The sequence below is a fragment of the Strigops habroptila genome, chromosome 1 (assembly GCF_004027225.2).
Source record: "Strigops habroptila isolate Jane chromosome 1, bStrHab1.2.pri, whole genome shotgun sequence".
Taxonomy (NCBI): Eukaryota; Metazoa; Chordata; class Aves; order Psittaciformes; family Psittacidae; genus Strigops; species Strigops habroptila.
In genome coordinates this window covers 52127583-52142675 of record NC_044277.2, presented here as the reverse complement: position 1 = coordinate 52142675, position 15093 = coordinate 52127583, and positions in this window count along the sequence as shown.

Genomic DNA, 15093 nt, shown 5'->3' with positions numbered 1-15093 from the left:
GGAATGTAATTCCTTTTCCAGGAAATTGGATATGGCACGGTATTAGTTTGCGAGTGTTACTTGCCATCTCTGAGTGATCTGATTAGCATTTTAATCTCTGTGGCTGTGAGAGATGGTTGGGATTGATGCTTTCATTTAGATTTCTTCTTCTCCTACCCGTGCCAGAAAGTGATCATTAGAGGAAGAGTCATTATCAAAAACATGGAAATTGGGTTCTTTGGCTCAGCTGGAAAGAAGTGGTATTTGGGAAATGGAGATGGTATTTAGGAACTGTAAAGTATGATCTGTGGCATAAACAAATTATTCTGCATTAAGATTAAATACTATTTTAATTAGTTGCATTTATCTCAGATGATTTTAACTTTGCTTTAAAAAAGTATTTGATTTCAGGGATAGAAGGGGCTGGAATCTGAACTACACAGTTATGACGTATCAATTTGACTGAGGGCATGTTTTTTTTAAACTAAAATACTGTCACCATTCATAATATGAATATGCTTTCACTGTTATAAAGAGATTTATATTGGTATGGTTCATACACTTTCCCTAAATGGGAGTGGGTATGTGTGATGTAAAATGAATGTGTGTCAGTAGATTCATACCTACACACAAAGGATGTGCTGATATCACTATATAAAAAAGTTTTGGTAGAGCTATACAACTCCTATGGATACCCTGACCTGCACTTCGACGCATTTATGTACACAAATAGAAGATCAACATGGAAGAAAAAAAACCCCAACCAAAAAATAGCTGGAAGAATAGACAAAGAGATGGGATTTTGATTTCCTTGTAATTGTTTAGTGAAAAATAATCAATTTGCTAGTAGGTAGTATAGTCTGACTTGCAATGTTTTCATTACAAATTAAATTGGTATTGGCCAGAAGAAAAAAGCTTGGGGCAATGCTCACAGGATTGGTACAGCAACATGGTTGAAATGGAAAAAGAGCTTCTGACCTCTTATAAAGCAAAGAAATAAAGTCCTCAAACGTCTTGTTTTATTAATAAACAGTTGTATGGGAAAAAAAGGACTATTTTTATATGTTTTCAAGCTGTGTTCTTAGGGTAAATCATAGTTAATATTTCCATCCCTTGTCTATATCCCAGAACTCTTAGGGCAGCTACCGCATGTGTATATGTTTAGAAATGTGAAAGGAGGCTTGCTTCAATGTGATGAGCTGCTTGGAGGTGCCACTTTGTGTCTGTACCATTAATTTCCGCTGCACAGCCTTTAGTATATATTCCCTATATGTCGTGTATCGTGCCCTAGGCATAAACTTTTTATTTTCATGCCGGTTTTTTGCCTTCCACTATTCCTTGTATGCCTCTAGTTTTGACCCAGGTTCAATTTATTTCAAGAGAAATATTTAAAAGAAAATACATGAAGTACTCTTTTGGAGAGAGGGGGGAGAGCAGTGTTGATTGGCTAGATCAGCCTCCATGGCTGTCAAACCCAGTCTCTAAGCTTAAAGGATATTGATGGAATATTGACAGACCGGCTATGGTTCTAGCGGAAGGAACTTGTGCTACTGAATTGAGTACAGTAGTATAGTTAATTTACATGTCTCTTTAACCAATCTTTCTCACAGTGTGTTCTGCAATACTTATACCATAACATCTGAACTATGTTACTGTTGTAATTGATTTATCTTTTCAGTACACATCTAAATGAATACCATTATGCCCATATTACAGATGGGAAACTGAGGCCCTGATAGTTTTGGCTGCGTACTGTTTTAGACTGATTTGAAAAATTATAGGTGGTTATTACATGTGTTAAATCTTGAGGTTTTCCTTCATAAACTGGTTAGAATTGCTGCTTTGGAAAGGGTGGCAAAACGGTAAAATAATTTTTAAAACAATAGCAGTCAAAAAGAACACAAAATAGGGACTGCAAGCTTACATGCACACACTGCCAGAGTAGTCTAAAAGCCAGATTTCAAGGCTTATGCTATTGTACATCGGAAAAGTTCTAGCACCTCAGAAGAGCAGTCTGAGAAATAGTGGTCTTGAGCTACTTCTGTCAAAAATGCAAAGCACAGGGGTACAGCTAACATCTCTCTTCTCCACAGAGTTCAAAGTTTTATACAGCCTCTTCAAGGTGCATAGCAGAATGTAGATTCTCCCTCCCAGATCAATATCCAAAGACAATCTCTTCTCAAATATAAATGAACTTGGTGGGTTCTGTTAGCTTCATCGCTCTTTTTTCTACTCTCTGTATTTGTGAAAAGATCAACACTCTGGATCTGTATGAAACTTTTTTATTTGGTGTAAATAAGCAGCTACCTTTTTTGCCTTGTTTTCAGAAACTTCTGAAATATTCAGCTCTGAATATTTTCCCCTCTTTTTTCAGGGTGGTCAGCTGAGCTTCCCATGTGAATTTTAGATACACTTTCTAAACTGCTTTTAATCTGGGCAGTAAACCCCCCTTTTAATTTGCTTTTTCCTCTCCAGACTTGAATATTTTATTTACCTTGTGAAGGAACCTTTTTCCTAGGCCATCAGAACCCATTCTGGGATTTGAAAGGTTAACAATTTTAAGTGATACCACACGCTGTTTTCAGTTCCTTAATATATTTGTTCCCCCTGAAAATTCAATATTAACATTATTGTATCCATATTGTTCTCATTTTTGACAAATCCCATACACGTGTGGGTTATTTATCATCCAGTATCAACATGTCAGATTGAGTATGATCAACTAAAAGAAGAAAACAAACAAAAATTAGAGAAAGTCCTATTGTAAGCAGCTCTGCAGATTCTTTATTTTACTATTGATTTTAAGCAGGTCTCCTTATTGATTTCAGTGTGGAGTTGGGAAAAATCAATAGTATAAGATGGACTCCTCATTGTACCTTAAAATTTGTACAAAGACAATAAAATGATTTTATGTGAGGGAGGGACTTTTTACTAGTACCATTAGGGTGAGAGCTAATGGGCTGTACTCTGATCACTGTCACTTCTGAATAAGTTTTCCTTTGACACATCATGCAGATCGTGCACATAGAGAAGAGTGTATGCGTGTGTCCCTGGGTTCAGCCGTAACAGTTATTTTTTTCCCTAGTAGCTGGTGCAGTGCTGTGTTTCACCTTTAGTCTGAGAACAATGCTGATTACACACCAATGTTTTAGTTGTTGCTAAGTAGTGCTAACCCTGATCAAGGACTTTTCAGTCTCTCATGCTCTGTCAGTGAGGAGGTGTGCAAGAAGCCAGGAGTAAGCAGAGACAGGACACCTGACCCAAACTAGCCAAAGGGGTATTCCATACCACAGCACATCATGCCCAGTGTATAAACTGGGGGGAGTTACCCGGAAGCCCCAGATCACTGCTTGGGTCAGGCTGGGTATTGGTCAGCGAGTGGTGAGCAATTGTATTGTGCATCACTGCTGTTTGTTGGGGTTTTTTTCCCCTTCCTTTTTTAGTTTTATATTCTTTCCCCTTGTTATTTTCCTTATCAGTAGTAGTAGTAGTCGTAGTTTTGTATTATACTTTAGTTATTGGACTGTTCTTATCTCAATCTGTGGCGTTTACATTCTTTTGATTCTCCCCCCCTGAGCAGGGAGCAGGGAGTGGGCGGAAAGAATGGGGGTGAGCGAGTGGCTGCGTGGTTCTGAGTTACTGGCTGGGCTTAAAGCATGACAGCATGTAATCCGTACCTTTCTTCATGCAGGAGTGAACAGCTTTCCACATCTTTCTGGAAGCAGGATTGATTTTTATATATGCAGAGAACCTTGGGAGGACTGAAAGGAAATAAGCAGGAGAAACAGGCACTTGCTTAGCCCTCATTTTTTAACAAATTTGGAGATACAGAACATCTAATACCCTTTAGCTATTGCCATGGATTTGTGTGGTCTACCACAGGAACTCTGGTCTGTTCTGTGAAGGCAAGCAGCTCCTCATCCCCAATGAAAGGGTCTCAGAATTATATTTTTCTAAATTCCTTGGTTCACAGAAAATTATTATCACAAAAGAGCAACATCTTTCTCACCATTGACTTTAGTGGGGTGGGTTCATAGCTACACAGTGGCTTCAGATTTGGCCTTAGTTCTGTAGTCATGCTTTATATTCAGCTTTGCAGTTCTTTCTTTATTTGTTTTAAATGTAACAGGAGATTCATTGTAAAAGATGGCGGCAGTTTTGAAAGCTTCATTACATCTATAAGAAACACAAAATTCATTCCATCCATCCATCCATCCATCCATCCATCCATCCATCCATCCATCCATCCATCCATCTAGGTAAAGCTTGCTTATTCCAGGTGAACTGTTGGATGTAGTGAGGGGAAACAGAGAAGTCCAGGCATGGGCAGTAAGTGGCTTGGGTAGTTGTTGCAGTTTCTGGTTAGCAGTGTTTGAAACAATTCCCACTCTTCTCTCGTTCGACCCATGTCATGGCCTTTCGTGATACCCAAAAATGGAAACAAACTGTTCATTGACTTCTATGGAATCAAACTGGTGCATATGGAATACTTTTATTTTCCTTGGATTGAAGTTTCCAATAAAGTTTGGAAGAACACTAAAAAATGCAGAAAGTGGTTTTGCTGATGCAAGTATATTTACCTGAGTCCTGTTTCTAGCAATGCTTCAAATAGTCTTAGATATATTTGCTTTTGAAGTGAGAAGCTCAGTGGAGAGCAAAAACAAATCCTGCAGATAAATAGATCTACAAACAAATTCTTAGAATAAAATTAAAGCTAATGATCCAATAATCTCTGACTGCTGTAATATGATAAAACATGAAACTTACCTTCAACGTGTGCAATCTTATGGAGCTCAGGTTGTTATAATGAGCTTAACTGACCAAGTTTCCTCCTTACTTTTAATGCTATGCTCTTCCTAGCAATTCCGGAGAGTTATTTGTCCGATAGCTTTCAAATTTTTGATTCATTTCAACAGAAATAGACTCTGAGGTTTGATAATCAATATTGATAATTATTATGACTAACTTGGGGGGGCTTTGAATTTAAAATTGAAGGGTTACAATTAGATGGACACATTAAAATACTTTATTCACTATAAAGAATATCAGAATTTTTGTAAAACATGGGGGCTTTGTATGGGTTGGCTCCATTGTAACCAATGGCTTTTAAAAACTCAAGAGTTTTAGTTTGTTTTCTTCCTTGTATTTGTCTGTGAAATTCTAAAGGATAAATTCCCTCCAGATGAAGATCTAGATCTCAGAGCAAGTCAGAAACTGAATGTTTTCTGTCCCATGCAAACGCATACACACACACTTGTGCATGCTAACACGTATGAAAACCAATACTTGATTTTAGTACATGAAATGTTTATTTCAGGAACTTGAAACTGTTAAGAACTTGAACTGTTTATGCATTTCAAGACCACTAGGTGCTGCCTATTCACTGCAGCAAATCTTACAGTCTTACAGTGAGTGAGAGGAAATAGGTGAATTACTCATAGTAGCAAACTGAATTTGAGTATAATCTGAACAACTGAGAATAAAGCTAAAAATATGGTAGAGGGAGGGCTTATGTTATGTAGTTAGGAAAAGCATTTCCATGGCCAGTTAGTTTTGAGCCCTCAATTACTGACATGATGAATAAAAGGTGTCAAGAAAATCCTGCAAAAAGCCTTTCCAATGTTTTAAGAAAGGAAGACTCAAAAAGTCCTTGTATTCTGGTCTGACTGGCATAGGAGGGATTTACTGTCAGCAATTACTAAAAATTGAAAAATGTAGTTTAGGTTCACTTAAAAGTCTCTAATCTCATTTTAGCTCTGATGCCCATTCTAATCTTAAATGTGACATCTATTGTTTTTTAAATCACATATGGAGAGCTGGGCTTAATCCTTCGTAATGTATTTCATTACCGGCTAATTCTGTACATGCAACTGCAGATTGAGGACAGATAGGAAAGGAAGAAGAAAGTTTTTCTGCATGGTTACAATAGAAAGAAATAATACATATCTCTGGCTTTAAACAGCCTGTCCATGATAGTTGTAAGTATGCTTAGGAGTGAAATGCCAACAGAAATCACAACATGTGAGTCACCTACCCACAGACAAATGGAAGCTTGTGGCTGCATGAAATGGCTTGGAAACCTTCGTGATTTTGCTGTGCTTAGCACATCTGTATTCCTATCTTCTAGAAGATTGACTGGCTTGAAAATAAACATGGCACAAGAAATTGAAGTAAAGTGCATGGATAGTGTGTCTATATTAGTATATTATAATACGTGAAACATTGAAATAAAATGTGCAGTATGAATAAAGCAGGGTTATTGCTGATATGTGTGTTTGTTACCACTGTTCTCTTTTCTAGTGAAGAAGAGATGACATTTCATTCTTCCTTTGACTCAAATAGACTTTTTTTTTTCAGTAGGAAGAATGACAGAGATGTGAAACTAATTTTGAAAGGCAGACTAAGCATTATCAAAATTTTCTGCAAAGATTTAGATAAAAAATTGCAAGAGAACAGTTCTTCTCTCCCTAACAGTAAAATTATCCTAAGAATGAAGCTGTACCCACATTATTTTCAAAACCTGGGAAAAAATAATAATGCTCAAGTAAATAATAAAATATAGTAAATTAGTAACCTAGGTCAAGAGATTAATCACTTCAGTAAAATATCTGGCTGTTAATAGCTCTTGTAAAGATAGTCTTAAGAGGATATGTAGTAAGGTGACAGAGTGCCCGTGGGAGCAAGCTGATGGTAAGACTCTGAAGCAAAGTTTAGAAACCATAAAACCCTGCATGTTCAGCTTTTGATTTCCCCTCTCTTTAATTGAAAGGTACAAATTACATAAACCAGAATGATGTTATGGTCCAGAAAATGTAATGTGAATCAAAACACACTCAATGTTATATCTGTCACTGGGAAATCCCAATTCCATTTAAGCTAGTGGGAGGTTATTTTTTCACCTCCAATTTCAGTATAGTGAGGCCTCACCCATCAGTGCTTTGCCTGTTGGTATATGTTAAGCAATGGCTGGGAAGTGCAGGCTGCTACCAAGTTGTGTGGAACAGGCACAACATTCCCATCCATGTTTCTGAAACCCTTGTTTTCCACAGCCACTGCCAGGTTTGGGACCATACAGTCACAGTGCTCTCTGTTGCACATGTTCTCTCCCTTTGCAGAACACGAGATTTGCCATCAACTATTCATACTGGCAGCACTGTGTGAGGTTTATACAAATGTGGTCAAAACTAAAATGGTATGTACTGGAGGTGGGAACAATTGAGCTCATCTGGTCCTTGTCGCTACTTTATTGTAGTGCACATTTTGTTTCTCAGCAGTAAAAATGAGCATGATTCAGGGAAGACTCCAGTTGTTTGCATTGTTCCCTTCTCCAGGAGGTCACCCAGAAAAACAGATTTAAATCATGTCTGGGGTACTAAGAGGTACTGGTGGCAGAGCCTGCCCCAGTGAGCAGTGACCAGCTGTGTAGTGTCAAAACTTTAAATGCCAGATTCCTGAAAACCTATCAGCTATTTAACAGTGTTATTTTCAGTTACACATGGCAAGCTTGACCAAAGGACATGCTTAGTGAGTGTCACTGTTCAGAAATTAGTGTATAAATGCCGGCTTGTGCCTGATTACGCAGTTGCCCAAGTTACAATGAAACTGGCTTCTTTATGACAGAAATGACAAGATCACTGTAACAAACGTCTCATTTTCTGGATAGAACAGAATGTTTACTTTAGCTAAGAAAAGTAGAAAGAAGAATATCTGGTAGCATCTTTAAAATTAAATATATTTATATCAATAATTCATGTGCTGTTAAAGTTGTTCTTGGAATAATACTAAAAAACCATAATTTTCAAATTATCTTGAAACCTGAAGACATTCCAGTGAGGATTTCCAGCATTATGCTAGAGAAAGTGAAGGAAACTCAGGGATCTACTTATTTGCTTGAATCCCATGCAAAGTTACAAAACAGTTAATTTTGTTGAAAATAAAATTATAAACTGTCGATCAGCATCATTTGTGGAAAGTAGATCTTTCTTTCAAAACTCATTTATTTTACAGTCAGTTGTGGATCTGATGGAACAAGGCAGTTGTATTGGATTTTTCCGGTGGGTTTGATATAATACTGCACATTCTGAATAAAAGATGTGATTCATGTGGGACAACCAGTGTGCACAGATGTAAAACTAGATTACTGAGAGGCCTTGAAATGCAACTGACACCAGACTGACAGAGCTGGGTGTCTCCAGCAGGTTCCAAAGGGGTCATTAAAGTACTTCAACGCTCTTTTTAAAATCAATTGTGTAGATGATGGTACAGAATCTTTGCCTGAATGGTTTAAAGATGACATAAAGATTGACCAGGAAGTAGATGATGAATACGAGTTGCTTTACAGAGAGGACTTAGTTACCTAATTAAATGCAATTACCCAGTCCAAAGAACTATGATTCAGAAAAGCCTCATCTATAACTAGGGTGTCATTACAGGGCACAGCAAAATCTGAGACAGCACTGAGCACTCTTCAGCAGGACTAGTTAGTCTTGGCATGTGGTTTTGGCTATGCTGTCTTTCCTATTCAAATTAACTCTTTCTGGGCCACCTCAGATATGTCTATTCCATTGCGCAGGCTTGCTAACTCTCTTGATAGATGAGTGACTCTAAGAAGAGCTGACAGTTCACTGCAGGTGATCACCTCAAAATCAAATATTAATGCTACATTTTAGGAAGAAGGAGCAAAGGGAAACAGGAAGGAGACTTTGCCGTTACATGTATCAACAGTAACAGCATTACTAGAATACTGTCTTCGGGGAGATAGAGTTGAAAGATATGGAAGGTTACAAAGCAATGTCGTGATGAGGTCTGTATAAGTCTCAGCTTGGACTGTTGGCTTCTAACTTTTGGGGACTTTGAAAGAAAGCAGAATGCCTGTCCACCAGCGGCTTATGTTCACAGCTTCACTTGTGTGGACTGCTCATTGCTGGCTTAGAAAAAGTCTGAGCTACAAGTATTCAGCATTGTTCTTAGAATCACATCTGTCTGCTCTCCAGTTTGTGTCCTGAAGCAGTTCCTCTCTACCCAGTTGTACTAGATGATCATTGTAGGTCCCTTCCAACTGAAAGATTTTTGCCAAGGCTCATTTAGTCTGTTCTTCAGGGTTCAACCCATAGTTGGTCTTCTCTCCTTGGGCTTTCCTCTCCCCATTTGATTCCTAAATCGTTTTTATCTTGTGATCTTTTTATGAAAGCTTGTTGCCCACCTAGAGCAAATGTCAGACAAGATGAGCAAAAGAGATTAGCTAAGTAAGTTCTGCAGAGGCAGTTGCATAAGACTGTGTTTTTGAAAATTTAAACCTGAATTTTTTAGAAAAGATGTTAATTATTGTATACTATTATAAAGATCCTCTATAATTACCTTTTCATTTTCATTGACTTCTCTAATAGCAGAGGGTGGACCAGTAATGATCTTTGGCTACATAATGCTTTTTTCCTTTCAAGGAAAGGACAATAGATAATTACAGCTTATTAATGGACAAGAGAACAGTTCTATACATACAGAAAAAAAATGTTAGGGTCTCATTCAAAGCTGCAGAGGGAAAACTTTCAATGCATAGAGGCATTCTGTTTTATGGAAAGACTTGGTTTTCGTTTTGTTTGCTAAACACTGGTTCTTCAGAGACTCGGTAATATTTTGCACACTGCATTATTTTGTTACTTAACACAGTGTGAGGATTTGCATCTTATGGAAAGGGAAACCTAGCAAAATTTAAAGCAGTTTCTGAATTGTTTTATGAACTGTTAGTTCATGCGTGTCTGTCTTTTTCAGTTAACTACAGATTTGAACACAGGAATTTTAAGTGTGATGTAAAATGTCCTTGCCACTGGAAAACTGTCACTATCTTCAAGCATCCCAAACAACACTTCAACATGTACTTTTGGTATTTTTAAAGATATAACCCAGTAACAACAACCATTGAATTTAAATGGTTTCCAGAATATTTTGTAAATCTTGTGTGTGCAAAAAACTATATATATCACATTAATAAAGCTAGACCACCTGCTTCCTACCTTGATCAATACATCAGTTGTTAGGGAAGGGATAAAACTGTGCTGTAAATTGTAGCTATTTGTTTGCACTCCAAACCCTTTCAATTCAGTTTTTTAAAAAAGCATAGAGAAATATGTCCTCTTCCCCAGCCCCTAACAAATATTGCTATGACTCAGAAGTGCAATTTGAGATTAGGTTATTTCCATTTCAAAAGAAGCTTTGAGAAGACCAGATCCATGGAAGATCAAAACCACCAGAGTCTTTGTGGACCACAATTTCTGAAGTGTAGTAGACTGGTTTTTATTCTTTATTGTTAATAAGGTGCACCACAAGATGGCTGTCTAACAACAAAAATAGTCACAAAATCCAGAGCTGGTGCTAAAAATAGTTGTTGAGATCTGACTGGCGATCAAGTTCACTGGCACAGACCTGTGGAGCTGAAGAGAAAGAGTTTAACCACCTGGACAATACCACATGCATCCTTGTTTTTTTCCTGCATGGTTTTATTTGCTCACAGGAAGCAAGTGAAATATAATAGCACTCGCTTAATGGTTCAGCAGTAAATAGCCATGCCCACCTGTGACAAGTTAACGGTGTATTAGTTAAGTGGCTGCTGAGTGCAATTGCACAAGAACTTGATGGCATTTTTAGCTGGAGAATAATTTCAAAATAATTTATACCCAATTTTGAGTGAATAAGTGAAGCATTTGTTCTTATTTTGTGCTATTTTGTTCTTTACTGTCCTATTGAAAGGAAGAGAAGCATGTCCCAAACTTCCGTTTCTTTACAAAAGTACGTACATAGCTATTATTTGACCAGTGTACAGGTTTGCTTGTTGGAAACAAAGATTTGGATGCAAAAGTGTGGTGAGGGAATATGCATGTGGAAAATACATACCCAATAAAAGTATCAACCGCAACTTGTATGCAGTAATAGTCTTAAACAGGTACAGTCAGAAGTGACTACTAGGAAAGACCATCTCCCAGGAAGTATGCACTGACTTTGCTGGAGATGAAGGACCAATCTTTTGTATTTTTGTCCTTCATCTCGTAGGTTACAGTCAAAAAGCAGAGTTTCCCTGCCTAGAGGAAAAGCTAAACCAAACTTCAGCTCTTTTAAAGGCATCATCCATCCACTTTTGGAGTTATTGGGTAGGTCTACACAGTCCCAGAACAGGACACTTCATGTCCTGGACACCCACAAGATAAAGAGACTAGTCTAAATTGACCAGTTTAGTGCATTTGAACTCCCCTTGAAACTTAAGTATGAATTAACAACATAGTGGAAGAAATGGGGTCAGCATCTAAGACTTAGTTCCCCATTCTTGCTGAGCAAACCAGACATGTGGAACTGAGAGGAGAAAGTCAGAAATTGTCTTTAACTGCTGCTCATTAGTTAGTCTTGGCTGATAGCTGTAATTCTGTAATTGTCCACGTGAGCACTTCTGTTCCATGTGAAGACAAAAATCAGATTAGTTAAAATTCACCTGTTTGAATTTTCCCCTAGGTGGAGCAGAAGAGCCCTTGTAGTCACCAGCTCTCAGCTAAGTTATACACTATCCATAGTGTATTCATAGCAAGGCAAAATAACAGATTAGTTTGAACTATCTTCAGTAGCTTGTTAAGATACCATGTCCTGAAATGAAGTGCTCCCATAGGCAGGCATAGCAGAGATGTGATGCTAGAATCTCTTTTCCTTCCCCCTCAGCTGCTAGCTGCTGCCTCAGACCCATACCTGACTGTGGAAAGGCTTAGGGAGTAGTAATAAATCAAAGGCAGGCACAGATTTAATGTGTTAGTGGGTTTGCTGTGACTGAACTTGGGATAGAGAGCTTAGCTGGAGCCCATTGTTATTATGGTTCTGATAGAGACCACTTCACAGAGGCTTGTGGTGCTAGTAATGAAATATAAGAGGATTACTGTTTTGGACAAAGATTTATATCTAGTCTTCCCAGCTCTAATAAGAAATGGTCCTAAGCTGCATAAAATGGGATCCAGACTTTGCTAAAGTTTAGTGGCATTCTGAATGGGGACTTTGGTTCAGGGAAAGTATTTATGAACTTACAGATCCTGGAGCATCTACTCTCTGAGGCGCCCTTGCACTCCCTACAGCTCACTGTGGAGCAGTCCAACAGATTTACTGTGATAAAAGTTCTGCCTTGCAGTTCCTCAACCCTACCCCTGTCCAGGTTTCTCATAAAGGGCTCTTGTTGCTGAGATGATGGCCTCTTTTGTTACTGCCCTTCAGGTAAATCATCTTTCATAGGGGTGAGCTAAGGTTACAGACAATGCTAGCAGAGTTCTAATTTGTTATCATGGGACCATTGTTTGATTGCCCATGTGAAATCATGGCGTAGACTGAGTCTATTGAATGACACCAAGTGAGAAGATGTATTACACACTGAAATGGCTGGATTAAACTGGAAGTCATGGCTGATTCCTTCCCTACTACTCTTATAAGACCCTGATCACTCTTCATTGGAAGGGTAACCTCCAGTTACGATCTGTTGCAAAACTTAATCTGATGAAAATGGCCCATTTTAGGTGATACTGGAACAAAAAAAAAGATCCCTAGATCTGTGGGTTGGACCGGTCAGACTATATCCATTGTTACAGAATCACAGAACAGCTGAAGTTAGAAGGGACTGTCTGGTCCAACCCCATTGCTCAAGCAGGGCCACCTAGAGCAGGTTTCCCAGGACCATGTCCAGTGGGGGTAATAGCTCCACAGATTGAGATGCCACAACTTCTTTGGGCAACCCGCTCTAGTGTTTGACCACCCTCACAGTAGAAAAGTGCTTTCCTGTGTTCAGATGGAATTTCATATGCTGTAATTTGTGTCCTTTGCCTCTTGTCCTATTACTGAGCACCACTGATAGGGACCTGCCTGTGCCTTCTTTACTCTTTTCCATAAGTTAATTATATAAATTGATAAGATCCCCTCATCCTTCCCTTCTCCAGGCTCAGCAGTCCCAGCTCTCTCAGCCTTTCCTCATATGAGACATGCTGCAGTCCCTTCATCATCTTAATGGCCCTTAGGTGGATTTGCTCCAGGAAGTCCATATCTGTCTTGCACTAGGAAGCCCAGAAGTGGACTCAGCACTCCAGGTGTGATCTCATCGGTGCTGAATACATACGAGAGATCACCTTATCTGCTGGCAACACTCCTGCTAATGATATGACTAGGTTGGTGGACAAGTGGAGAGCAGGAGAACAACCATCTGGTCTATCAGTCACTCCTTCCTGTTTTGTATTGTCTGTGAACTTGCTGAGGGTGCACTCCATTCCATCATCAAGGTCATTAGTAAAGATGTTGAACAGTATTGGCCCCAGCATTGAGCCCTGTGGCTTGTGCCACCAGTGACTTGACTCCAACTGGACTTTAGGCCACAGATCACAACCCTTTGGACTTGGTCATTTAGCTAACTTTTAATCCATCTCACTGGCCACTTTTCTAACCCATATTTTGTCAGCTTGTCTATGATGATGTTACAGGAGTTGATATCAAAAGCTTTACTAAAGTCAAGGTAAACAGTGTTGACTGCTCTCTGCTTGTCCACCAATCTAGTCATATCATTGTAGAAGGCTATTAGATTGGTCAAGCATGTTCTTGCCTTTGTAAATCCTTGCTGACCTCTCTCTATCACCTTCTTGTCTCTTCTGGTTTCCATGTATTCGAAAATGATTTCCAGAAAGATTTCCTACATCATCTCCCAGAGACTGAAGTGAGACTGACTGGCTTGTAGTACCCTGGATTTGTTCTTGCCTTCTTGAACATAGGAATGTTATTTCCTCTCTTCCAGTCTTCAGGAGCCTCTCTTAGTTACTACAACTATTCAAAGATAATAAAAAATGTCTTTGCAATATCAGTCAGCTCCCTAATCACTCAGGAGTGCAGCCTGTCAGGCCCCATGTACATCCAGTTTGTTTAAGCGCTCCCTGAACTGTTCCTCCTCCACCACGTTGAGTCTTCCTTGTCCAACAGTTTCCCACTGTTCTCACGTGCCTGGGATTCCTGAAGGATGGTTTTCCTTGTAAAGAATGAGTCAAAGAAGGCACTGAGTACCTCAGCCTTCTCCATATCATTTGTCACCAGTTCCCTTGCTGCATTCAGCAGCAGGCCCACATTTTCGATGGTCATCTTTTTGCTGTTTATGAACTTGTAGAATCCCTTCTTGTTGTCTTTCGTATCCCTTGCCAGACTGAAGTCCAAGTCAACTTTGGCTTTTCTAACCCTATCTTTGAACGATCAGACAGACTCTATACTTCCACCCTTTGTACACCTACCTGTCATAGCCGTGTACCTGCTGAAAATACTTTGGCAAGCACAGAGAAGAGCAGCTCCACCAGCCCTTTGCAAGACAGACTGTGCTGAGTTTGTCAGCTTCTCCTTTCGTTTGGGCTTAGGGACTTAGCATGGCTTTCTCACCTAGCAGCTTCTGCCCAAGAGGATGCAGGGGAAACACTGGAAAATCAGGATCTATTCCTGCTTACCGGGGTCAGAACTGAACTAGATGGTACAGCAATGAAAACACTGCCAGTCCAGCAGTGCCAGCCGTGCAACGTGCAATCTGCTGTATTGCTCTTTGGCAAGTGATGTTTTGGGATGCACAGGACAAATTATTATTACAGGTGGTGTATCATGGAGACAACTGGAAAAAGGTACAACACAGTAGAAATCTCATGATCTTGTTCTGGGTTAAAATTCACAAATCTTTGTAGATGTAAGTGTAGGAAAAATTTCTTTATTATTATTAAGCTATAGAATATTAATAATGAAAACAATAGCAATGCCTTGTAAATCAAAGTGTAACAGTATACTCTGTGCATGCTCTACAGTCAGCAGTTTGAGTGAATTCCATATAAATGAAAATAAAACACAATAAATTTAAACTGTGGTGTTCAAATGTAGGACTGCTATGTTGTGAAATTTACAGTCTGTGACTCAAGTAATGATACTTGAAAGTCTTCAGTGATAAAGCACGAAACAGTGGCTCATAGAGAACACAGAAATTGTATCAACGTGGACTTAACAAATAAAGCCACAATAGGGAACATCAGGAAGGAAGATTATGGAGATGTCCTCACTGCTTTCGGAGACAATGTGGGGATGGGAAGGGCAGAT